Below are 23,633 nucleotides of genomic sequence, written 5' to 3' on the forward strand. Positions count from 1 at the left end.
TTTAGGAAGCTTGCCTGAAGAGACACGAACTAAAAAAACCGGGACCATAGCTGGAAGATTTCGTCTAGTGCAGCAGCAGCACAAGGGAAGCCAAGCTTTGTGACATGCTTGTGCTGGACTTCATAGACAGTTGTGAGAACAGCCTCCACGTGGATCTTATCTCAGAACATGTCTCCTGCCTCTGCCATCCCCTCTCCCCCATTATCTGCATTGGCTGTCTGAGTCTTTGTGTCCACTGTAGATGCCAGCTGAATCCACTTGCTCCTCAAGTTTCTGCAAGTCTGATCAAGCAGGTCCTCTGTGCCCTCAGCGGGGAGAGGGGGAAAAGGTGCTTGGCCCAGCAGATTCTTTTCCTGGTTAGGAGAAGTGGCAGCTTGTACAGAAAGATAGCCCGGGGAAGGAGGTAGGAGCTTTGACAGGCAGGTAACTGACAGGAGACTGTACCTTGCAGGCAGATACTCACAGGACAGCCGGCAGGAAGGATTCTATAGGCAGTTACCTGCAGGAGAGCACAGCAACCTTCTACCTCCCGGCTGAGGGCAGGGGTGAAGACTTGGCTATGGAGGACGCATAGCTGCCCTGAATTCCTTGTTTTTCTTTAACGGACATGGACAGCCTGAAGCCAGGGGGTTCTGCTTTTTGGCAGCGAATCACACAGGACATTTGGGTTTAAGCAACAGTTACGTAACCAACTAGCTGGGTAACTGAGAGGAATCACAGAAACTCTGAGCCTTTGTTTCCCCATCCCCACAAAGCTGCCTTTCAGAGCACTGATAGGAAGCAGAAAGATCGCATAAGAGAACGCTTTTGATTCAGAATGTCTGCTCTCATCAGAAACCCAAGTTCTCTGGCATCTTGCCTGCTAGGATGAATTAGGAGGTAAGACCTGCTAGGGAACTGGCTAGAGGTCAGAGCATGGCCATATGGGCTGCACCTGCTTCCTGGGTTGTATCTGTGTTTTCTGAGGGCAGGGGCCTGGACTAGAGGCAGCTCATCCTATCACCAGAAACCCTTCCCGAGCTCCAGACAAGCTGTCTTTCTCCCCGTTGAGGGAAGAGGCAGTGGGGGAGGGAGGATCTCAGGGTCTGGTGGGAGTTGGGAGAGGAAAAGATCTTATGGCAAGGCGATCCTGGCTAACATTCTTCCTGAGGGAGGAAGAACAGAGGTGTCTAGGGGAGTGTCTGGAGTGACCTCTCTGAGAAGACAGAATCTGGAATGATTCTTATTAGAAAGTTGCTCAGGAGGAAGCAGTATTTCTAGGGCCACGTCCAGGTTGGAGATTGTGTGGCATACTGGTTAAGTGTGAGCTTTGGAACCGGAAAGGCCTGGACTTGCATCCTGGCCTTGCCAATTGCTACGTATATGACCCCGGGCTAGTTTCCTAGACTCTGAAACCCCAGTTTCTTAAGGTTGTTGTAAAGAGAAGCAAGAAGTGGCATATAATGCATTTATGAAGCACACCATGAGCGCCAGTAGAAGGCAGCTGTTGGGAGGAAAGGAGAGGAAAGAGGAGCAGTGGGAAGTGAGGATTACTGATGGATTGAGCAGCTGGAAGGAGGGCTGGGGGGAAGGCTGGAAGGCTGTGCCAAGGGAACCCCTGCTCAAGGCTCTACAGGGATAAAGGAGTGAGCAGATGGGGACAGAGAAGATCCCACAGTGGGACAAAACCCTGCCCAGTGTACCCTTAGGTGCCCACAAGGTGTCCTCAGACCTGTTCACTGGGAAGAGAATTCCCACCCAGCCTCCTCCTCTGCTTCTTTCCAGTACACCATTCCATTTTACCTGCAAGGCCGAAAACTTGCTATCCTCTTTAACTCTGGAAGTTCTCTCACAGTCCACTTTAAATTGACAAATAATGGCTTTACCTTTAAAATGTATCCAGAATCCTGCAAATTCTTGCCACCCAGGTCTTTTACCCCTTCTTACCCAGACTGTCAAACTATAGGACTATCACAGTAGCTTTCTCAAGGTTCTACCTGCTTCCACCCCCACTCCCCTGACTTCCCTGCCCCTAAATCTGGCCACACAGAGAAGTCAGTTTCAACTTCCAACAGAGAAGCCCAAGGAGGTCACTTCTCTGCTCAGAACTCTCCAGGGGGTCCTGTTGAATTCAGAGACAGTTCTAAAGCCTTCAGTGTGCTCAACCCCACCCCTTGAAGCTCTCCCCTCATCTCCCACCCGCCCCCCACTGCCACCCTGGCCTCCTTGCTGCTCCTCCAACTCGCTGAGCAACTTCTTTCCCTTCTGCCTCTAACCTGAACCTAGCTGCCCTTTATTAATTCATCATTCTCTCTCCCTTCAACCTAATTTATTTTCCCTCAAAGTTCTCACCTGCTGGCAGGTATCCATCTGTTTGTCTATTTGCTTCCTGCCTGCTTCTCCTCCAGAATGGAAGATCCATGAGACCAGGGATTTTTATTTTTTTTTTTTTCCTCCCCGACTTTCCTGTACCTGGAATAGATTCTTACATGTAACTGCTGTTCATTTCCCCCCCCTCCCTAGTAGTCTGCAGGGCTTGTCTGAATTTTGAAAGAGATATAATAATAATAAGTTTTAAACAAAAATCAAATAATTACATACGGATTTATAGAAGAAAAATGCATTCTGGGCATATGTATTTGGAAGTACATGGGAGGCTGGTGTGGAGAATTCTAATAATATTTGAGTGTCTGTTTCAGAAATGCCAGGGAGCTGTGTGCTAGGCCACGGCAGAAATAGCCCAGGTCTTCTTTCTTCCTCAAGGTGACTGTATTCAGAACGGTCCATCGGTGCGCCCGGTGTTCCATCTGTAAGGGGAGCATAAGAACGGATGCCCCCTCTAGCCCTTCCTCATCATTCACTTCAGAGGAATTTGTGGAGCGTGTACTTTATGTCCGGCACTGAGCTAAGCCCAGCTAGGAGAGGAAGAGAAGCCCAGCACCTTCTCTCATTCCACCGAGTTCCACAGACTAAATGCTCACCTGGGATTTCCCGAGTGTGCCTGGACAGTCCATTTTGCTGTCCCTTCCAGTATCACAGGGACCTGAGCTGAATTGGAGCTCTGTTGAATTGAGTTTGGAACCACAGGCCAGGGACATGAGGAACGTGATGCATTCGAGAATAGTTCAGTTCCCCACACACATGAGGGCCTTGGGAGCCGGGGGGGTCAGGCCCCATGCTAGGCACGCAGGCCACAGAGATGTTCTCTGCTGCTGGAGAGCTGACAGCTGTGTGCAAGGGACAGCATGATTGGATGTCTGCCCAGTGGGGGACAGATCTGACTTCAAATTGCATCTCAGTCACTTCTGACTTGCTTCTAGATTTAGAAGCTAAGGAAGAATAAAAATAGGGATAAAGATCCCAGGAGGTCTTGTGCTGACAACAAATGTGCCTGAGAAATTAAATTACCAAGATCCCCAGACCCAACCTCTACAGCATCTCAGGGAGCTGAAGGCCTGAGCTTTACTCCTTCGGTCTTTTTGTTTGTTTGTTTTAACCCTTAAAAATGAATAGTTTTTTTTCTTGCAGATTGAAGTTTACAGGAAAAAAATGAAGTAAAAAATACACTGTTGCCACTGTATTACCCCTGACCTCAGGCCTCTTCTCCCCATATTATCCAGATGTTGGTGCAGTACATTTGTTACAATTGTACAGTTGTTAAGCCAATATAGATACATTGTTATTAACTAGAGTGCATGGTTTACGCTGACTATTTGCATTATACACTTTATGGCTTTTGACAAATGCATAATAACAACTGTTCATCATTGCAGTGTCATACGGAGTAATCGTTTCACTGCCTAAACATCCCCTGTGCTCCACTTATTAGGCCCTCTCTCTTCCCCTCCCCCAATCCCTGGCAACCAGTGCTCTTTTTTTACTGTCTTCATGGTTTTGTCTTTTCCAGATTGTCCTGTAGTTGGAATCACACGGTATATAGTGTTTCCAGGTCGGCTTCTTTTACTTGGCCGTCTTTTCCAGTTTTAAATACGGTCTTCTGTCCCCATCCCTTCCCCTCCCCCACATGCCCACATCCATCTGGAGTAAAAGCCCTGTGCTGAAACCCACTTGACCAGAGCCCACAGGTCCCATGCCTTCATCATCTCCTAGTGAACATGCCTGGCCCTGGTGCTACTGGAGTTTAGCCCAGGCTGGTAAACTGTCAGGAGCTGCCTGTGTTTTGGATCCACATCTGGAAGTATCAGCTGTGTAGACCTTCCCATCCCATTCCTAACTAGAGACAGGAGGAACACATGGGGCTGTTTGTCTTCCTCCTCAGTAGTTTGTTTTACTTGCTTTGGAGCTCGGGAGGAGGGTGGGGAAGTGAGCTTCCCCCAGGCAGGCAGCACTCCTTCACACCCACATCCGCTGGCCAGCCACATGTCCCTGGCCTCTACCGTCACTGCTGTTAGCTCCGTCCAGGTCCCAGTGGCGTCTGTGCTGAGCCCTGAGAATGAGCACTGAGGCTTGTTTTGTGGTCATTTGGGAGGAAGACCGATAGGGGCCAGAAAGACGGAGAACATTTTCCCTGCCCAGAGGGGCTTCTTTCCTGAGTTAGCCTTGTAAGCCAGGATTTCTTGGGAGCTGGAGGTAGGAACCTCAGTGTTCAGGGCACTCACCAATCACTCTGAACAGGGAGGTACTCTGAGGGAGTAAGGATGTTCTAAGGGAAGCTGGAGGAGGGAGCTTCTCAAACCCAGGCCCCAGCTAGGGGAAGGGAGGTGCCGGCCAATAGGGTCCTGTGGGTCATCTGGTTGAACCAGGCTGAGAAGTTCTAGGGGCTGAGGAAGAGGGGTGTACAAGGTGCAGAGAGCTGCAATCTTGAGGAACAGGAACTGAAATTCAGATCCCAGGTTCCATTGCTTCCTGTTTGGAATAAACACAGAGCTGAGGCCAGCTGGTACCTTTGCACCCTGAAGGACGCTGGCAGGAGTGTCAGAATTTAGTGTGAAGGAGGACGAAGACCCTTGGGCCCCCTTGGGAAGTCAGCTTTTGGACTGTGGAAATTCCATGCTGATGGTTCAAGTCCCTACCCCCTCCTCCTCCAGTTTTCTTTCCTCACCCAGTCCACAATCCAAGCTGTATCCTGTTCAGTGACTCCCTAAAGGACCCCAGGTCACCATACATTGGCTCTGCCTAGTTATCCCCACTGCAAGTGGAGACGAATAGTACCTGTCCCAGGTTTGTCACTAAGATTGTGAGCACTATTGCAGTGCAGTGTTTAAAGTACTTCGAGTTCTTCAGAGGACACTCTCTCCAGGCAAGTTGTCCTTGACTTTGTGGTTAGGTATGGAATCGGTGTAGCCTCCTGGTCCCCTGTCATCCTGACTCTAGTTTTAGAGCCTAGGAGGCTGTGACAATGATTACTGACCCTCAACACGGGAAGCCGGGGCCCTTGCTGCAGTTTGCCCAAAGAGGCAAACAACAGAAAACTGCTGAAACCCCACAGGAGGTACAGTGAGAGTCCTGAGAGAGAATCCCAGACCAGCTCCTGTAAGTACATGCCAGGTAGAGTGTGCCTAGGAGCGGGGCACTTTTCCTGAATCAAGAGATAAATACATAATCTGACAAAGCTTTTGGGTGTTTTCTTCCCCCCTACTGGTCAATGTGCAGAAGAAATCTCAGAAAGAGTGATTTTGTAAATAGCCTTTATATTTACTAAAATATAAATTTATAAATGCAATGTATTTTTTTTTAAATCACCTTTAACATAAGGAGTGGCATTCTGTTGGGGATCATGCCAGGACCTCCCAAGATATGGTTGCCTATTATTACGGTATGCTCAGGGAGGCACAGCACGGGCCTTGCTTGATTTGGGAGCTTCAGTGAGTGTTAGTGGAAGGAAGTCTTTGGACTCAGTCTGGGTCTTCTCTAGTACTTTTCAGAACAGAATGCAGTAATCAAGGCAGGGTCCAAATTCCACCCACTGCCACTCTACTCCCCTCTTTAGAAAAAGCTAGCTTCCATGGTAGCAGAACAAGGAAACTCCTTATTAGCTAAGGTCTATGTGCTTTCAAAGTCAGAAAGTAAAAAGGAACAGCATACTCAAGAGGGAATCCTAGGCAGGCAGAATTCCACCCCCCCCCCACTGCCTCATCTTCCCCACTCCCTTTACCCCCCCCCACATACACACAAGAAATTAACAAAAATGCCCATACTAACACCCTTGGTCTGCATGGGGGGGGGGGGAGGCAGAGAGACCTTGTTTCTTTACATCTCAGCCAAGATGGGGTATCTTTCCCTGCCCAAGGATGGTGGTTCTGACCTGTCTTCCTAGTGTGAAGAATGCCACCCTTTGAGACTCATGATGCTCGCAGACCTGCCTCTCTTGAGTCACTTACGATTTCTTTCCAAATAGCCAGCAGTGAGCCTTGCTTGAGGGCAGTGCTGTTCGTGCTCCATCAGGCATAGGCCCCTAAACATGTCCCAGACCATCAAATAGTGGCCTTTCCGTTCATCAGCCAACAGATCATTCAGCACTCTGCCTGCTGCCCAGAAGACACTTCTGGCATGGATTGTGAATATCTCTGAAATCCAGACCAGAGGTTGTTTCACACTGAATGGCCTCATCCACATTCTCTCATTAAGGAAGTGCTCGGTCTGAGAAGGTGCTAGACACTCACCATAATCACCGTTGTCATCATTATTGCTCTGACTTGAGATAAACTGCTGACTTAGAATTCTTTCCTAAGACAGTCTTCTTGGAGCATTTGGCTATTTAAAAAGAGTTTTGTCAGTTATGGTGTGTTGGGAATTTTACAGTAGAGACATGGAGACCAAGAGAAAAGGGATAGATTTGGAAGTCCAAGCCAGTTTTCTTGATGTTCTTTGAGCTGGGCCTCAAGGTCTGCACTTGGTTGATTCTGTAGTAGAGGAAAGCCAGCCAGTGAAGCTGGGAGCACATTGTTGGTGAGATATGCTCAGGGTCCTGGGGAAGGCCCATCCTAGACAGAGAAACCCCAGAAAAGAAACAGAGGGTATGGGTATAGCCCACTTGCTCTGGGTCCTTGCACGAGATGGGCTCTCTAGGTCTTCTCTGGTTGTGGCCAGCAGTCCCCTTTCAGAGATGGGGCTGCCTCTCTGGCCCAATAACGGGGAGCTTTTCAAGGTCAAACAGCCCCTTCCCCACCAACACCTGGGTACTCACTGAAGCCTGCTTTTCAAAATGCTTTTTGGCTGAACTGAGAAGACATTGAGTAGGTGGGTGGGTGGCAGTAGGGGGGTTTCCTGGGAGTTCGTGTGGTATTGGGAAGGTTTGAGATTTTCTAGTTGTCCTTTGAAAAAAAGTTTTATTATTTGTTTGTTTAAAATCTCTAACACAGAGAAGCAGAAAGAATAGTATCATGAATGCCATCTACCCATCACCCAGATTTAACAGTTATCAGGACAAAGTGTTTTTTTGTTTTGTTTTGTTTTTTAATATTGGTTTGTTTTCATTACTATCTGTGTGCCAGATGGGACAAGGGTGGATGCCACAAGGTTGCTCTTTCCAAAAGACGTGTGTGATCCTATCTCCCCGCCCTCCTCACAGTGGCATAGAAAGGAAAGAACACCAGCCTGGGGCACTCGAGTTTGATTCCCAGTTGTTCCATGGTGCTCTGAGATGTTTCTGTGTTACCCCCCAGATGCTGAGCTCTTAGAGAAAGCTTGAACTTTGTCTTTGGATTCTGAAGACTTAGTATTGAGTAGGTGTTCAGTAAGCATTGATTGACTATAAGGCAAGTGATTCCATGAGATGGTGGGTTCCATCTGGATAGGTGCAAGTCATGTGAGCGCTTAGTTCACCATTTGGGGAGCAGTTCACCCAAAGTAGGAAGATGGTGGGATTCAGAGTTGGGCAGGAGGTGATTATTTGAACCGTGGGGGACCCTGATTGTGTAAAGGGTTAGCCTTCATCATTCCAGAGTGAAGGGGCTCCTGCTTCCGCCTAGAAAGAGAGAAAAAGGATTGTAGCAGCGCTGCCTGGCCCCCAGATTCTGGAGCCTGCAGGCTGTGGGTGTGGCAGAGCAGGCTTTGAGAATGAGGCTCCAGCCCCAGACCCATTCCTCTGGGTGGCCACAGACAGCCCACAAGCTGCCTGCACCACCAGGCCTGCGTGTCATTCCAAGTGCTATTTTATTCACTGTGGCGTTGGCAAGGAACAGGGCTCCTTCAAGTGTGGGGAGGGGAGTCCACTAACAGCCTTTGCAGTGCTGGGCAGCTCCGCCTCTCTGTGTCCCTCTGGGCAGGGCTGGGGATGTTAAAGGATATGAAATGGGGTGTTGGAGGAGCGTGAGGGCAGATGCTGCAAACACTTCCCCCTCAGGTCCAACCCTGGGTGTAGCCAGCAGGGGCCTCAGGCAGGGTGGGCCAAGGCCCACAAGAGACCCCAGCCAAAGTCTCCAAGCCCTGACTTTCATCAGCGACCTGCCCCCCCCACTCCCTTCCTGATCTTTTTCAGTTTAAACTTCCAGCCCTGTCCTCCCCTCCCATACAAGCATGATGTGTGTGTTAGTGTTTTAATTTTTATTCTTGGCAGAAGTTAAGACACAAAATGGATTTGGAAGGAGATGAAACCAGTCTGGGTATATGTTGGGCAGCAGCAGCTTCATTCCTGGAGTGGGCGGGCCGTGGAGGGGGAGGGTTTGGGGTGGGGACGGAATCTCTAAGGGGTGGGGAGCTGTCTCCTCCCCGGGTAGGGACCAAACTGAAAAAGGACTGCTTTGGGAGGGGCTAGAAGCCAGAGGCTAAGCTATTAACCCTTCGGGACATGGAAGAGACAGTTCCTGTGGAGCCGAAGCCCTCTGGTCCAGTATGGTGTCAAGTGGCTGTGGGAGTCTTGCCGGTCATCACCTGTCCCCCTTCCAGGGGGTCTGTGAGCTGCTAGAGAGACTGCTCTGCCTTTGTTAAGGGACTGGCTGTTACCATTTCAGGTGTTGATGTGCAAACACTAAGATGTGCATGTGATCGAAGAACTTGTCTTCTGGTCACCTCCCAGTCCCCAGAAGTAGTGATGATGGCCCCAGTCTGGCAAGGGTTACTGTGGCTAGAAGAACTGTTTGAATCTCCTTTTCTGTGGTGGAGGCCATCGTGGCCCCCAGAGTAGGCGTTCTATGCAATGGTGCCCCCCCCTTGGATCTTTATTTCTGTGTGAACAGGAGAAAACTATGAATGTCCAGAGAATATCTGAGGAAATGTGAGAGAAGCTTTAAGAAAATGCTTTATTCTTTAAAATGTCTTAAGATGTTCCATTTTTGGAATTAAAAAAAAAGTTTTTAGCATTAGAATTACAAAAATTTCCTTAAAATAATTTTGTAGGGAACATTTTTATACAAAATTTTCAAATCCAGCCATGGTATCCAATGAAATCAAGGCATTTCTGATCTACATTCTGAATCAAAATGGCCCCCCAATCCATGTCAGGGACACCCAGTGGTTCCCAATCGTGGCTGTACATCACAGTATCCAGGGAAGAGTTGTGAAATACTGCCGCCCTCTCCAGATCGGGGCTTATATTTATGTGAGGTACTGCCCAGGCATTGGGGTGTTTAGTGTCCCCAAATGATTCTTCAATCTAATGCTTGTGTAAGAGCAGATGGAAGATGAGAGAGGCCAGATTAAGAAGTGGAATAATTTTATTGTCTCTTGCTACATGCTGGTACCTATAACTTGGATCCAGACTCAAACCTCTGCTGCCAACTTTTGGATGGGATTTGGGCATTCAGACCTCAGGACTGACTCTGGGTGAGTTAGGGACAATACATCTTTAGGAGTTGAATGCAGGGTGCATTGTGGGATCTGCCAAACCAGTCCCTCCCAAAACATGGTAACTAGTGTGTGACTCCAACTCAGGCTGACTTTGTTTTTTTCAGCCTTTTGCATTTCCTCCTATGGAAAATAGGTCATTGTGCTTGAAGTGACATCAGGACATCAAGGAGGAACATCAAGACCAATGATCAGGGGAAGCAAATAAGCCGTGGCTTTGAAGTGTTTACTTAAGCAAGATGCCTAATCTCTCTGAGCCTCAACTGCTGCATCTGTAAAACGGGGATGACAGTACCACCTACTTCATAGAGTTGCTTGGAGGTTAGACAAGATAGTGCATGTACATTGTCTCACACACAGTAACTCAACATAAGGTCAAGTACTTTTTAAAATTTATTCTAAGATTGATGATTTTTCTTCTAATTCCAAAGGTATACCTTAATCCCATATCGCAACAAAACCTGGTATGTTATATTTATTAAGTCTTGATGACTTTTAATTACATTTACAAATCAGTTACATTAGGAAATTTGTACTTGAGGAGGAAAAAGGCAGTCTTTAAATGTTAATATGCCCAACATGATAATTTCAGCAAACTAACTTCTTGATGGATATTTTATTACAATTTACTAAACAAAGTAACTTCATACTTGTAAAGGTTAACAGAATATTAAATGGGTTTACATTTTTTTCGATAACACTTGTTCATATTGTATGGAAGCAGCAGATCCTGGAATTAGGGAAGGTGTTCCTTATAAGCCAGAGTTGTTGAATGTTAGAGAATGGACACAGATACCTCTTCAGATATGATAACGGAGCAAAGAGCAGCCTTGTAATGGCCTAGTGGGTTGTTGGGAAATGAAGTCCTCAGGTCTATGGGAAGACAAAATAACAGTGATGAAACACTATTTGGAGGTAGCTTTTTTTTTTTTTTTCAAATTTGTCTTTTTAATAACGAAAATAATAATTACATAGCTAACCACTTTGAATATTTCTAAAGCATTTAATATAAAAAGTACAAATCCCCTAATCTTCAGAGATAAAAGTTAACACTTAAGTGTCTCATGACCTCTGAATAACTATATGGCACATATCATATGCAATTTTTTAAATCACAAAAATGGAATCATGCTGTTTTACAAGTTGTTTTTGGGATATTCTCCAGGAACCTCTTAGGCCACCATTTCCCAAAGTGTATTTGATGAAATTTTCCTCACTAATGTTACTCTGAGAAAAAAGAGTAGTGTGGTCAAATAAGTTCAGGCCTGTGGTTACATAAGTCCAGGTCTGTGGTTAAGTTAAGTTCAGACTTCAGTGCATACTCTTTCCACCTCTTGGTGATTCAAGGTGCATAACAGCATATTAAAGGCTCTGAAAAGGCCCGCAGTAAAAACAAAAGAAAACAAAAACCTAATTAGTTTTGCTTAACATAGCATTTCCCTACATTATTTTTGCCATCACATATTTACATCCAGTAGATTTTTCGAAGGCCATTTTAGGCACTCTTCTCTAACCTCTCCTCCACCTATTTCTCTCTGCCATCTGTAATCTTGTGGCGTAATCTTGTGGGGTAGGCAGGAAGAAAAGAGCTCCTCCCTTCATTTAATCAGCAAATCCTTCCTGTGCTCCTACCGTGTGCTGAGCACTGTGATCGCTGGTGGGGATACAGGAATGAACAAGCTAGCAAGCTCTCTGCCTTCAGAGACGTTGGCTTTCCCTCCTGTGCTGTGATGGCATTAGTCACATCAGGATGGCTTGCACCTGGGAATGGCAGAGCTTCAGCAAGGGATCTTCTCTGCAGCTGGTGGAGCCTTGAACAGCAGGCTAGAATTATCCCTACCCCTGCTGCCCCTGACCCTTCACAAGGCTTCTCCAATTCCCCACACTTGCTCCTGCTATAAATAGTGATGCCTGACCCAGCTGGCAAGACTCCATGTGTTTGTTTTCTCTGTGTGTGCCAGACCTGCACCAAGGCCACTATGCTTTACAAGTTGGGGAGAACTGACGGGAGATGGGGTCGGTGGCTTCCAGCAGAAGGCAGGGACTGACAGACAGATGGACTGGGGCATGCTTCAGTTCTTCAAATTGGTATTTATTTTAAGTTTTAGGTGGCTTAAAAGAGCTTTGTAATCGAGAAAGAGTGGGGGTAGGCTGCGGACTAAATGTGTATATTTGGGGGTCAGGGAGGTGGTGAAGAAAGTGGGTTTGTATGAGGTCAGATAGGAAAGAAAGTAAACTGTCATAGTCCTTATCATCCAGAGCTGGCGGTGTTTGCTGTGTGAGGACCACGTGCACACACACATGTGTGAGTGCGGTTCCATCCGAGAGGTTGTGAGTGCACGTGCGTGGAGAGCGCAGGTGGGGGTGTCCGGCCCCTGAGATACTACCTACTCTTAGCCCTCTTTTGTTGAAATACTAGGGATAAATCTGCAACAAAGATCAGACTAGTGGAAGTATTCCCAAAAGTAACCCTAAAGGGAATTATTCAAATTTCATAAGTTGCTATCATGTATTGAGCAACTACTTTGTACAGGTCATTATGCTAGATGGTTTACCAAGGTAATTTGTTTTTTCTTCAACATCCCTGTGTGTGATATTTTATTGTCCTACAACAAAGTGGTTCCTTCGAAGTTCCGGGTAAGTCTTTCTGGCTTGCAGGAAGGTCTGGGAGTAGACCTTGTTCTTGTCCCAGTGCAGTCAGACGCCAGCCAAAGAGTGCTAGCTTCTGATTGCTGATCTTGGACCTGACTTCAGCAGCTTGACCCCAAGGCTTAGTTTTTCATGTGAACGCTTCCAGATTTTCTGCCAGCATGCATGTTAGGGGTGTGTGTGTGTTAGGGGTGGTGTGTGTTGGTGTCTGGTGATTGGGGTTGATTTTGCCTAGCATTTGCTTGAATCAGCCCTAAAACTAGATCAGCCGTGAATCAGCCACCTGATTGTCATTCATTCTGGGTCACAGAACCTGAGACTGGCTGCCAGTCCTGTGGAGGGTGTGGATATGGGCCTGGTGCCATTGGCTGCTTAATCATCAGGAGGAAGAGGCACAGAAAATGATTGCAGGTGACACTTAATTGGAGTTGGGGGTGATTATGTCACCTAACAAAGTAAATCAAAGTCTTTTCAACCCCCAGAGCTTCCTAAATGCCCAGCTTCTAAGGAAGAGCTCCCTCCTTGACTAGATGACAAAATCTCTGCCATTTTCACCTTTTGTGTCTCAGGTTGCCATTGGGTCACTCAGCAGGTATTTGCTGAATACCTAGAACTATTTTGGATGCTGATGATGCCCTTGTGAATTTCTTTACCATTCCTGATCCCTGAAACCTCCATCCAGTAGCCAGGCAGATGGAAAGTAGTGTGTTGGTACTTGCATAGGGGAAGTGCGGGACTCTAGGGGAACAAGAGCTGGATTCCCAACCACTGCCTGATACACAGCAGGTGCCAGGGACATGCCTTGAACAGAAGAGAGTTTCCTCGTGTGCTACTTCTCCTCACATTTTCTTCTCTACCTCCTCTTTGGCAAGCCCACTCCTACTCCCCTCATGCTTGTCTGGCCTGCCTTCCCCACTGAATAAGAACCACATCCTGGTGGGGGATAGGAACAGGGGTATCAGACACTCGAGCACAACCTTCCTCAATTCAAGCAAGCTCAACTTCACAGCGAGAGCGACCTTGGGGATTCATCAGAGCCAAACTCCAAGGACCAAAGAGGAAAAGATCTTGGAAGTGATCTTGAAGTAGGTCTTTACAGCTTAGCAAAGATTCATTGAGTACCTACTGTATGTCCAGAAGAGAGACTTGTAAACAAGTTATGATATAGTGTGAGATGTGACAGTGACAAAGCTGAGGCTGAAGAGATACTCATTGGCCTCCTTATTAGCTTCAAGCCTCTTTCCTACCTTAATTGATCTTACTTTGATATTCTAGAACTATTCTGGGAATGAACTTGGACAATAGAAAGGGGAACGCTTTTAGGACTCATGAAAGGCACTACATTGGAGGACTAATCTTCTGTGCTGAGCAGGGCCTGAGTGTGTGTGTGTGCGTGCGCACGCATGTGCACACTTAAGTGTGTGACACATTTCTTTTCTCAGTCCCCTAATGCCTTTGTTAGTGGGTCTGGTTCCTTGCCTGTACTTAGTAAAATCAGTGGCTTATCATTGATCATTGCCTAAGGCCATGATGCATTTTAATTTTGGTATAGTAGAAAGATATTGTCAAAGCTAAAAGTCAACTAGGTTCCAAGTTGTTTAAGGATGGGAGGCTGCTTGTACCCTCCGTCAGTGTGTGGCACCTAGTGGGTACCCAGTGTGGGTTTGCTCAACTGACCTGACTTCTCCCCAAGCCTGCCCCAGGAACCTGGACTTCTCATCCTGAACTTGGGGTTGCCAGCTATATTCCCTGCTCTTGTCAGCATGAACACAAAGTAGGGAGCCCTCTTTTGTCTTACTGTGCATCTGAGACAGATCCTGTTCCCTTTTCAGAAGATTGGGGGAAGAAGCTATTTCTATGGTTCTGTGTCTGCTGCAGACTGAGCAGAGATTGCTCTCCAGTGTACTCCTGCTGTATTTCCTATCTTCTCAGGCCTCCATTGCTTTCAGTGGCTACTTTCAGATAGCATCAAGTCCCAGCCTTCCCTGAGCCTGCTTAGGACAGGTAGGAAGGCTTGTGTTTACCCACTGATCGCTTAAACAGGATCATTTTCCCTTTGTCTTAGGAGATAGGACATTAAGCTGTTAAAATCTACTGTAAGTGCTGTTCAGGCCCTAGGACAGGGTTGTTTATATACCCTATTTGTGCTGCCTACCCAGACTTTAATGAATTCCTTTTACGTGGGCTCTTGTCAACCGTGAGCATGAGAAGGTTTTGAGAGTGGATGCTTCTGTTTCCTCTCCAGTCACTATGTTACCATTTTACTTCATTATTTACTTGTATGGATATAGCCCTGGCCCTAGGCTGTAATTAGAAACAGATAGGTAGATAGGAGCAGGTGGCTTTGTTGTAGCTTTGTGCATTCACTGACAAGGTGAGCTCCTTTCTGGAGCTGGATTGGAAGTGGGGGTCCAAGGGATCAGGGGATTGCTTTCCTCTCTATAAACACTTTTCCATAACTTCTAGTCCCAAAGGACCTATTGTCTGATGGGGATCTTTTGCCCTTTCTCTCTGAACATGTAGAGACATTATGGAGAAATTATGACCATTATCGTCATTATCATCATCAAGAGAGTGCAGAGAGAGGGCATAAACAGGGTGAGGGAGAGGTGGTGGGGAACAGTTATTAGCTTAAGTGATATAAATGTGGACTCCAGTTGGGTAGAGAATAAGAGGCTAGAAAGCAAGTCTTGCTGGAAACTTGGGAACACTGTAGCATTCTCTGTGGATCTCTTATCCCATAGGGCTATTGTGAAGTTCTGTAAAACACTGTGTAGAAGGTAGGTATTACTGTTTTGTTTTGTTTTTTTTTTTTTTTCAACAAATAATATTTCTTGAACTCCTGAGGCATGTGTGTATGTAGTACAACAAATCTGCTCAGTTTTTTATAGCACAGGAAGAATAAGCAAAACGATGATATCGCTTGTGTCTGGAGTTCTTAAAATGCAACCTCTCAAAGTCTTAAACTACATTAATCTAAAAGCCCACTCGGTGGCAGTGCCACTATATGAAATTAGACCTCCAGGGAATGGCTTCCATGACATCTGTCCCCTCAAATTGTTCGTGATTGCTGTATGCCTGGCTGCTTTCACACTCAATCTCTTTAATTCTTTGTAGCAGCTCAGCAAAGGAGGTATTACCATTTTCCCTTTCACAGGGCATAAACTGAGACTCAGAGATTGTTATGTACCCAAAGCTGTCTTCTACCAGGGGTAGAAGTGGCAGGGCTCCTATCTAAACGCAAGGCTCATGGCTTTTCAGTACCAGATCCCACTGGGTTTCAACTTTGTCATTTAGCAGAAAAGCACGTCTATAATAAAAATTTGAGTTGCCCCCTGAAATCCTCATATGATAAAACAATGAGAAGAGTTTTGATAACCTCTCTCTCCATCTGTAAAATGTGGACAGTAACACTCCCTGGGTTGTGAAGATTAAAAGTGACTGGGGCACATGAAGCCCTCAGCACTGGGCTTGGCAAAGAGTAAGAGTTCAACAGATTTAGCTGCCTTTCCCACATCTCTGCTCTCCTTCCTCCTCCCCTCCTCATGCTTTCTCTTCAGGCCTCAACCCATCCTTCTCTTTCTGATGCAACAGCTTTCTAATTTCTCCTTCTCTTGTGCCTCTCTGCCTGTCTCCTTCTACTCTGGCCTCAAGCTTAGGGTCATATTGATGTTGGCCAGTTAATACTTACCCACAGTATCCTCCTAGATTAGATTCCTTGCCAATCAGTGGCTGCAGGAAGCCAGAAGCCTCAAGCATAGTAGGGTGTTTGTTTTGGAAAGAGAGATAAGAAAGAAAACAAAGCAGGTCCTTGAATGAAGCTCCAAACCATAGGAGCCTCTGCAGAGGTACTGACTTCTGTCCTGGGACTTGGCCCTCCCCTCCAGGGCTGTCCACACTGATCTAAGGACCATCTGGTTTTGAAAAATAAAGGCCTTGGTTCTAAAAGTCCTTTGCCCCTAGAAAAGCCCTATGGTTCCACCACTGATAACTGTATCTTTCTCTGTGCATCCCTCTTATAGATCCAGGGCCAGATTAACAGTCCTCTGTCTCCTATTTCTTATCTGAAAAACCCTTCAGTCTGGCAAACCTCGGCTGAGCCCCTGTGATGTGCCAAGGCTTTTTAAGATGCTAGGGTCACCAAGATGAAGTTAAGAAGCTAGGCTTCAGGAACTTTACAGTCTGGGGTCAGAGGATAGAGATCGGAGGCCCACCACAGACACACACGTGATCAAACACACAAATTATTGTGGAAATGTTATAACAGATATGCGGAGCACTATGGAAACCGGGAGGAGGAATAGTCACTGGAGGCATCATACGGTGTCACGTGAGGTAAGCTTTGAAGGGTACTTAAGAGTTCCTCTGGTGGAATGAAAAGAGAGGGGGAGACCGTTCTGGCAGAAGCGAGGGTGTGAAAATGCAGCTTGCCTGGATTTTAGGGCTTGTGGGAGGAAGATCTGGGGAAGGTTGATGGCAGCCCTCTTGTAAAGGACCTGGAAGGTTGTGCAAAGGAGTTTGGACCTTACTTAATCATACTCAGTTGGGGAGCTGTGGAAGGTGGGTCAGTTAGCTCCTTAGCTTGTTTGTTTTTAACCAACCTCAAAAGGGGGTAAAAAATATCACTCCTTCCTTCCTTCATATTTTCAAGTCAGCTGCTTTTGTTTCCTTTCTAGGCCTCAGCCAGTGGCTTACATGCTTTTTACAAAATGAGATCTATGTTTTTTTACTTAACCTCTTTTACATATTTTTCATGTTTCTACCTGATCTTTATAATTACCATTTTAATGTCTGCATAATAATCCATCAGTTATTATGCTATAATTTATTTAAAGCAGTAGAGTGAAAAGGACCAAAAAGGTTTTAAAGCTGGAAGCTGTTCAAATCCCAACTGTGATTTACCATCTGTGTAATCCTAGACAAAATATTTAATCACTCCAAGGTTTAATTCATTTATAAAGTGTGTTGATCATAAACCTACCTTGCCGGGCCATTGTGAAAGATTATATAAAATTAGATGAATTATGAATTATGACCTGGCACTTATTCAATGAGTGGTGGATGCCCACTTATCATCTTTACTGATTGGCTGAGCTTGATGTTCTAGAAGGAAGGTAGGTGTCGATGGGGGGGTTAGATGGGGAGGAGGAGAGCTCAGGGAGCCAGCCTGAGAGCGGTAGACCCACAGAGGCCAGCAGTAGTCACCACTAGTCCATGCGACTGTTGAGTATCTGAAATGTGGTCTGTGTTTTTTGGGATGTGTAGTAAACATAGAGCACACACTAGGTTGAGAAGACTTAGTATGGAACAGAATATAAAACACCTTGTTCATAATTTTTATATTAAGTATACATTACCATGTTATTTTGGATATACTGTGTTAAAAGATGTTAAAATTATTTTCACTTGATTTTAAGATGTGGCTACTAGAAAACTGTAAAGGACATATGGGGCTTGTATTGAGTTTCTCTGGCTGCTTTGAGTCCCTATGACTGATCCCATACAGGAAAGACAGGAGGCGTAGGTACATTTGAGTGTGTGTGTTTGTATAAGTAGATCATTAGTGGGTGTCGCCTGAGCAGTGAAATGAAAGGCAGGCATTTGTTCTAGACCAGAGAAGCTATCCCCACTTGCCTTGAGTTGGCCGTCCTGGCTCTTAAGCAAGTCATACGCAGCAGTGGTCAGATTTCTGACCAAAGCACTCGTTGCAGGGAACAAGTGGGACTTCTCTGCTGAGCTCGCAGGACGCTTCAGGCCCAGCTGGCAGAGAAGCACTGGGCGTCCCGCTCGCTCTTTTGTGGCATGCTTCTCTGTCACACTTGCAGTGTGTGGGGATCACACAACTGGGAAAAAGACCACACAGACAATGAAGGTGGAGGGATAGGCTACTTCTGGAGGGGGGATAAGGGCTCTGAGTCCAGTACAGCCCTGCTCCGCTGTGTGTCCTCACCTTCTCTGGTTTAGAGTCAGAGAAGCAGTGTTCTCACCTTTACGGATTTGATGCTGAGGCTGGCTTCCGGGTAGCATTTCAGATAACCAAATCCTATTTCGGTTTTCCAGCCGGGAATTGAAATTGTACCTAGCTCTTAAATATCCATTGTACCATTTCCTGTAGAACCCCTCTAGGGTTCTTAGGTTATAGAGCCTTAAAATCAAGGTAAAGTTTAGAAGCAAAGAAAATTTATAAGAGCTTTTATATACTTTTCTACAGTTGGTCTCCCGTGGGTTGAGCTCAGGAGACCACAGATTTTGGATGCATCTTAGTGGGGTAAGAACAAGGCAAGTGGAAGATACTTAGTCTGGAGGGCAAAAAGTAAAGCACAACAAGCACTAGCATCTGCCTTGCTTGGAGAAGTTTTATCTGAGTTAGCCTGCCTGACTTCGGCATTGTTTGATGCGGATAACAGAAAGGCCTGGTGATAGAGCCTGGCATCGCTATGGCAGGGGCATTGCTGTACCTTTGCCAGGAGCATTCTCCTAACGTACTGTCACCCGTCCGAGCCCTGACTGCAGTCATCAGGTGGGACAAGGGTTTCACGTTCTTGGTCAGCAGTGGTTAAACTATAACAGCATGTATATGTTTCATTCACTTAGCAACCATTTACTGATCTCTTTCCACAGGCCAGACACCATGGGGTTAACTGTTTTCTGAGGAGAGTATATGAAAGTTTTAATAGCTTTCCTTTGCTTTTGTTTTCTATCATGATTTTACATTTGTGACTTTTACGGTCACAGAACAAATAGCCTTGTTTCACAACTTACGAAACTGATTCTTTACTATTAGAGGACTTTTACTTTTAGAGGACTTCTTGTATTCTGGGTACCAGTTTAATTTTTTCTGAAAAGTGGGAGAAATGTACTCTTTACCCCTCCTCCACTCTCTGCCCTTCTTTTGAGCCTTGGAGAAAGATCCCCTCTGATCTCTGGGAGCCCCAAGTTTCCCTCCCAGCAGACATACTTGTGACAAGACTTCATCTGCTAGACAGCCCACTCCCTCAGTGCAGGGGGCCCTGTGTGCCCTGGTTGGGCTGTGGCAGACTATAGCTCTCACCTCTTCCTCCATGTCAGTCAGCCAGAGGAGGAACTCAGCCCCAGTGTGGCAGGCCGGTAGGTCTTCTGCCCCTACAGAGATTAATGTTTGAAGTAGTTTCATCCCACTGCACTACCTGTGACTTTTCAAGGCAACTATGAAGAGCTGGGAATTAGCCAAAGGCCTGACACCTGAGGCAGTTAGGTGTCCCTGGCAAAGTGCTAGCATTAGGGGTGGTGTTGGGATACCTAGGCATAGACAGCCACATAAATACGAACGTCTCTGTGCTCCAAGGCCATGCCGGGCTGTGCCTACCCACCACACTCTCCCTTCTGCATGTGCACAGATTCAAGCCTGCACACACCTGCACACATACAATATATCCCCTTGCAGGTGCTGTACCCCTCTCCCCACTTGGTCCCCCTGGAAGCCCCCACTTCTCACCTCTCCCCACCAACTGCAGCCCCTACCCCAGCAATGCCATTCCTATCCCAAAGCCCAGCCTTTCTGCCAGCCCAGGCCTCTCCAGGTTAGAGCTCTCTGGGGACCGTTTCCTATTGAAAGGAAGAAAGAAAGAAAAAGGGAGGAAAACCAGAAAGAAAGAGGAAAGCAGAAGAATGAAATTGGACCGAAGGGGCAGTGGTGCCTTGAGCTATCTCACTGCATTACAATGAATATGGACTCTATTAAGCTCCGTTCTGCCTGTTAGTGTTTCCCAGGGCAACACAGCCCCCATATGGCAAGCATGCAGCAGATTAGGCTAGGCCCCTGGGCCTCATTGAAGGCTGGGGGGGCTTGACTGGCAGTTGAACCCCCTCCCACCTCCCCCTACTCCTCACACTTGACACTGCCTGTGTTTATCTAAAGCAAGGAAGGGGGGGCATTTTGAAGGGTTTTTGTCTGTCTCAGAGAGAAGGGAGAGGAGACTGGAGGCTGGGTGGGTTGAGGGAGGTTGAGGGAGGAAGGTAGGTGGAGGTGGGGTGGACAGGGGATAGGCAAGGAGGGAAAAGCCTCATAAATATTCAAGAGGAGTGGTGAATGGAGAGAGAGAAATAAAGCAGATGGAATTCATGTTAAAGAATGCCACAATCACCCTGTTTTGAGCCCTCCAAAAACAAAACCAAACAAAACCAAAAAAAAAGCAATGGCTTTCTAGGAGTGTAGGAGCTGCGTTTATCCAATTAGCAGGGTTGTCAAATTGAATTTATATGGAATAGGGTGAGGGAATTGAGAAGAGAGTGTAGAAGAAAGGAAGTGGGTTTTCTTTTCTCTTAAGGTTTGTGGCCCCCCCCCCACCCTTTATGGTTAGATTTTTTAATTTCCTTAAAGAGAAATTTAAGGAAGGGATATGTGTGACAAAGAAATGTGACTCCCTAGTAACTTTTTCCTCAAGTGATTGAGGTGGGAGAGAATTAGATCTGTCCAGTGGGAAAATCAAGAGACCACATCTTCTCTTTACTCGGAAGGCAGAGGTGGCTTCTCCCGGGATTCCTGCCCAGAACCAATATGGTATATCTAAATTCCTTCTTTCCCCTTTCATAGATGGTGAAGAGGTTCGCCTACCTCAGTGGAAATAGGTTCTGTTTGTGTTGGTACAACTTGTTATAAATTTTGAGTTCAGTGAATGAGGAGCCCAGATTAGGCAAATGCCACTTTGATTATTTATTGCCTTCTCAAAAACCATCAATGAGTCCTCTGTGATGCTCATCTAAAACTCTTTTCCCTAATCTTCCACAGCATGACCCAATCTCAGTTTCTTACCTTGCTTCTTCCCATTCTTCTGAAAGTCCCCATAATAGGGTACAAACTCTACAGAGGAAATAAAAGAAATTCCACTAGAGTACTGGAAGAAGATATGGAGATGCTCTTAAGGTTTATTTTTTTTTTAACGCTTTTTTAATCTTTTTTTTTTTTTAAAGATTTTATTTATTTATTTATTTATTTGACAGAGAGAGATCACAAGTAGGCAGAGAAGCAGGCAGAGAGTGAGAGAGGGGGAAGCAGGCTCCCTGCTGAGCAGAGAGCCGGATGCAGGGCTTGATCCCAGGACCCTGGGATCATGACCTGAGCTAAAAGCAGAGGCTTTAACCCACTGAGCCACCCAGGCACCCCTTAATGTTTATTTCTGTCTAAAAAAAGTGGAAGGAAAGAAATTCAGCTTTCCTGATATTTAATACCAGGGTTGGCCGTGGTACCTTTAGCCTGTATATCACAGGGTGATGCATAACAATAGTAAAAGATCTCCTCTGGTTGACAGTGGAGACATCACTGGCTTATTCACTTCCCAGTTTTCCTGTTCTCTGTTAAGTGGATTTACAGATTATATAATTTACTTTTGACTAAATTAATGGTCACAAAAGGACAAGTGGCTTAAAGAGATTGCGGCAAAGAAACTGGGGCTGAAGCATAGGCAGCTAATCCAAGCACAGGCGAACAGGAAGAGAGCAGCAGGGCTGACCCTCTTCAAGCCACACCAGGAAGTAAAAGCAATGCTAATGGGATCCCAAGTGATGAGAAATCAGCAAAGTAATTAATATTCAAGCAGACTATTTGAGAGGTTATAGCCGTATCATTACCAATGTACCTAATCCTAAAGACGCTTTCTGTTTTAAGGCATTAGCTTTAATTGCATTATAAACAACATTATAAACAATCATGATTAACATGTTATTAAAACAGGGTTTCACTTTTTTTTTTTTTTTTTTTGTGAATTTTTTTTTCCCAATTTATTTATTTTCAGAAAAACAGTATTCATTATTTTTCACCACACCCAGTGCTCCATGCAAGCTGTGCCCTCTATAATACCCACCACCTGGTACCCCAACCTCCCACCCCCCGCCACTTCAAACCCCTCAGACTGTTTTTCAGAGTCCATAGTCTCTCATGGTTCACCTCCCCTTCCAATTTACCCAAATTCCCTACTACTCTCTAACGCCCCTTGTCCTCCATGCTATTGGTTATGCTCCACAAATGAGTGAAACCATATAATAATTGACTCTCTCTGCTTGACTGATTTCACTCAGCATAATCTCTTCCAGTCCCGTCCATGTTGCTACAAAAGTTGGATATTCGTCCTTTCTGATGGAGGCATAATACTCCATAGTGTATATGGACCACATCTTCCTTATCCATTCATCCGTTGAAGGGCATCTTGGTTCTTTCCATAGTTTGGCGACTGTGGCCATTGCTGCTATAAACATTGGGGTACAGATGGCCCTTCTTTTCACGACATCTGTATCTTTGGGGTAAATACCCAGGAGTGCAATTGCAGGGTCATAGGGAAGCTCTATTTTTAATTTCTTGAGGAATCTCCACACTGTTCTCCAAAGAGGCTGCACCAACTTGCATTCCCACCAACAGTGTAAGAGGGTTCCCCTTTCTCCACATCCTCTCCAACACATGTTGTTTCCTGTTTTGTTAATTTTGGCCATTCTAACTGGTGTAAGGTGATATCTCAATGTGGTTTTAATTTGAATCTCCCTGAGGGCTAATGATGATGAGCATTTTTTCATGTGTCTGATAGCCATTTGTATTTCTTGATTGGAGAAGTGTCTGTTCATATCTTCTGCCCATTTTTTGATGTGTTTGTCTGTTTCGTGTGGGTTGAGTTTGAGGAGTTCATTATAGATCCTGGATATCAACCTTTTGTCTGTACTGTCATTTGCAAATATCTTCTCCCATTCCGTGGGTTGCCTCTTTGTTTTTTTGACTGTTTCCTTTGCTGTGCAGAAGCTTTTGATTTTGATGAAGTCCCAGAAGTCTATTTTCGCTTTTGTTTCCTTTGCCTTTGGAGACGTATCTTGAAAGAAGTTGCTGTGGCTGATATCGAAGAGATTACTGCCTATGTTCTCCTCTAAGATTCTGATAGATTCCTGTCTCACGTTGAGGTCTTTTATCCATTTTGAGTTGATCTTTGTGTACGGTGTAAGAGAATGGTCGAGTTTCATTCTTCTACATATAGCTGTCCAGTTTTCCCAGCACCATTTATTGAAGAGACTGTCTTTTTTCCACTGTATATTTTTTCCTGTTTTGTCGAAGATTAATTGACCATAGAGTTGAGGGTCCATATCAGGGCTCTCTACTCTGTTCCACTGGTCTATGTGTCTGTTTTTATGCCAGTACCATGCTGTCTTGGTGATCACAGCTTTGTAATAAAGCTTGAAATCAGGTAAGGTGATGCCGCCAGCTTTATTTTTGTTTTTCAACGTTTCCTTAGCGATTCGGGGTCTCT

General features: G+C 45.8%; 1 protein-coding gene across 1 annotated transcript in view; it reads left to right on the forward strand.

The window, feature by feature from the left end:
* Nucleotides 1–23,633, forward strand: part of BOC (BOC cell adhesion associated, oncogene regulated) — a 69,569-nt gene that overhangs the window by 1,116 nt on the left and 44,820 nt on the right. The window lies entirely within an intron of this gene.

Source organism: Neovison vison, chromosome 6 (genome assembly GCF_020171115.1).
Source record: "Neovison vison isolate M4711 chromosome 6, ASM_NN_V1, whole genome shotgun sequence".
Taxonomy (NCBI): domain Eukaryota; kingdom Metazoa; phylum Chordata; class Mammalia; order Carnivora; family Mustelidae; genus Neogale; species Neogale vison.